Raw genomic sequence first — 3,462 nt, forward strand, 5'->3', positions numbered from 1 at the left:
CAGTGTTGACCACAGAGTAAAGCACTTAATAGCATAGCTGTTATGATTATTATTTCTAAAAATAGAATTGCTGGCTTAAGTGTATGTATATTAAAATTATTGATGCATATCTCCAAAATTAATCTTAAATTTTGGAATATAAAGTTGTGGGACTCATTAATGAGGATATCACAGTAAGAGGTAATAGGCATGTCTGTGAATGCAAGAAGCTATTCATGGTTTGTTTTGTATCTATTCTCCCTTCTTCTTCTGGTAACAGCACCTTGATTTTCCTTTGGAGAACCACTCTTCCCCAGTTCTCATCCATGTAGTTCAGTGGGGTTGACCCCATCCTCTGGCCTCAGAAGGGAGCAGGAGTGTATGAGACAGTCTTGGGTAATCAAAACATCCTTGATTACTGGCACAGTGATTGGCTCAGTGAGGTGCATGGGACTTGAGCTGGGCGAATGAAAACCTACCCTAGGATGTTTATTGATTGATTGGGAAAGTGACATCATCCTTTTACTGGGTTTGCTAAGCTTAGTCACCATCTTTGCTCCTGTATAGAAAGAACATACTGGGGAATGAAGCATGGAGAAATGAAGAGCTAAGATACGGAGGAACATCCCAATGACCATGTTTGAACACTTGGAAGCAATTATGTCTGGAATTTTTACTTACATGAGTCAATATATTCCTTTTATTGCTCAAATTGTTACTGGCCTCCAAGTGGAGGTTTTTCCAAGTTCTTGGTGTTGGTTGGGAAAAGAATTTCAGGATGTGCCATGTGAGCCAGGCAAGTAACAGGTTTTTATTGAAAATGAAAGTACACTCTTAGGGAGGAGAGTGGGCAGGCTGGAAAGGAGCAGCTGCACTGGGAGGAAGTAGCTTTAGATCTTTTGAAGTCTTACTAATTTAGGGGAGGAATATTCAAGGCCAAGGGTTGGCTTTTACTAAGAATTTGGGTAGTAATTCCTAGAATTGACTTCTCTGCCATTTTCATACTTTGTATGGTTGTCTCAGAATTGTCTTGGCAATTTCAAGGGCAGAGAAATTTTAAAACTGCAATGTAAATGATGTTATAATTAGCCAAAGGGCATGTAAGGTGGCAGAGAAAGCTGACAAGCCAGTTCTTGCCTGTGGTTATCAGCCCTTCTAATTAGCTTCTGCTTAAGAGTTGTTTATTTTAATATCCACACCTGATCTTCAAGCCCCTGAGTTTGGTCTCAGCTCTGTTTCCTAGTCTCTTATGCTAACAAAGTTACATTGTGTGAGGTCCTTTTTGAAAGGCGGCCAAATCTGCCCAATTATATTATGTTCCTCAAAGTCTCACCTTGTATGAAGAATAAACAGGGTTTCTATCAAGTTAAGTGTCAGAGACATTTACATTCCAAGATATTTCTGAATGATGATAGGCTCAAATCAATACAAGTTATATGACACCTGTCTGATGTCATTGGATTAAGACCTACACTGGACAGGCTCAGGTTTCCTTCTAAACTATGATCAAAGCCATGGATGCCTGTAGGTTCTATGAATGCAGGTAAGTGTCTGTGAAAGTGGATGCAGGAAGCTTTTTAAAAAGCTAAATGAGCTGTTAAAATGAAAATCTGCATACTGTATCTGTTGACATTAATTTCTAAGACTTCTTTCCTATAGATTTGCGTTACAAAACATAAACATTGTTTGTATTCTATTTTTTCATTTGTCCACGGTGAGTGTACAAAGGCTGAAACACAGGGTCCATGTTGAGGGGTCACAGAAGGTAAAGTTAAAACATAATATCAAGGCCAAATTTGGGAAAGCTTTGAGGACTGACCCAAGCCATTTATAACTAATTCTCTGTGTAATGGAGAGCCCTTAAATCATTGGAACGAGAAAGTTCCTAGAAGATTAATAGGACAATGATATGCAGATGAGAGTAGAAGGGAAGAGACAGAAATCAAAGAAATTTATTATTAGTCTATTGTGATTATTTAGGTTGAGATAAAGAAGTAGGGCAATGGGAGCGGAAAGAACACGATGATGGGAGAGACATGGAGGAGGAGTTGATAAGACTTGGCCTCCTGGGGAGAGCGGACCCCAGAGAGCCCTGTGAAACCCCACCACCGCCGCTGGCCTAGTTACCATCACACATCAGGAGGAGCCGCAGCTGCCGCAGCCGGCCCCAGTCACCATCACCGTAACCGTGAGCAGCCAGGCCGAGACCCAGCAGCCGCCCGCCGCCCCCGCCATCAGTGCTGCTGACTCCAAGGCCGGCACCACGGCAACGATGCAGGGAGCGGTGGCCCGGGCGGCCTCACATCAGCGGCGCCTGCCGGCGGGGACAAGAAGGTCATCGCAACTAAGGTTTTGGGGACAGTAAAATGGTTCAATGTAAGAAATGGATATAGTTTCATCAACAGGAACGACACCAAGGTAGATGTATTTGTCCACCAGACTGCCATAAAGAAGAATGACCCCAGGAAGTGCCTTCGCAGTGTAGGAGATGGAGAGACTGTGGAGTTTAATGTTGTTGAAGGAGAAAAGGGTGGGAGGCAGCCAATGTTACAGGCCCTGGTGGAATTCCAGTTCAAGGCAGGAAATATGCAGCAGACTGTGCCCATTATAGACGCTATCCACGTCGCAGGGGTCCTCCATGCGATTACCACCAGAATTATCGGAATAGTGAGAGTGGGGAAAAGAATGAGGGACCGGAGCATGCTCCTGAAGGCCAGGCCCAACAACGCCGGCCCTACCGCAGGCGAAGGTCCCCACCTTACTACATACGAGACCCTGTGGGCGTGGACCACAGTGTTCCAACCCTCCTGCACAGGGAGAAGGGATGGAGGGTGCTGACAGCCAGGGTGCAGGGGAACAAGGTAGATCACCAGTAAGACAGAATATGTATCGGGGTTATAGACCACGATTCCGCAGGGGCCCTCCTCGCCAAAGACAGCCCAGAGAGGACGGCAATGAAGAGGATAAAGAGAATCAAGGAGATGAGACCCAAGGTCAGCAGCCGCCTTAACGTCGGTACTGCCGTAACTTCACTTACCAACGCAGACGCCCAGCAAACCCTAAACCACAAGATGGCAAAGACACAAAAGCAGCCGATCCACCAGCTGAGAGAATTCGTCCGCTCCGGAGGCTGAGCAGGGCGGGACCGAGTAAATGCCGGCTTACCATCTCTACCATCGTCCGGTTTAGTCATCCAACAGGAAGAAATGAATTTGAAATTCCAGCAATAAGAAATGAACGAAAGATTGGAGCTGAAGACCTTAAGTGCTTGCTTTTTGTCCGTTGACCAGATAACTAGAACTATCTGCATTATCTATGCAGCATGGGGTTTTGTTATTTTTACCTAAAGATGTCTTTTTTGGTAGTAACAAATGTGTTTTTTAAAAAAGCCTGGTTTTTCTCAATACGCCTTTGAAGGTTTTTAAATTGTTTCATATCTGGTCAAGTTGAGATTTTTAAGAACTTCATTTTTAATTTGTGATA

The 3,462-nt window shown here is 44.2% G+C and overlaps 1 pseudogene; it reads left to right on the forward strand.

Annotated features, from left to right (window-relative positions):
* The first annotated feature begins 1,481 nt into the window (after positions 1-1,481).
* Positions 1,482-3,132, forward strand: LOC105813280 (annotated as a pseudogene).
* The last annotated feature ends 330 nt before the right edge of the window (positions 3,133-3,462 follow it).

Source organism: Propithecus coquereli, unplaced genomic scaffold (genome assembly GCF_000956105.1).
Source record: "Propithecus coquereli isolate 6110/MARCELLA unplaced genomic scaffold, Pcoq_1.0 Scaffold279, whole genome shotgun sequence".
In the NCBI taxonomy this organism is placed as follows: domain Eukaryota; kingdom Metazoa; phylum Chordata; class Mammalia; order Primates; family Indriidae; genus Propithecus; species Propithecus coquereli.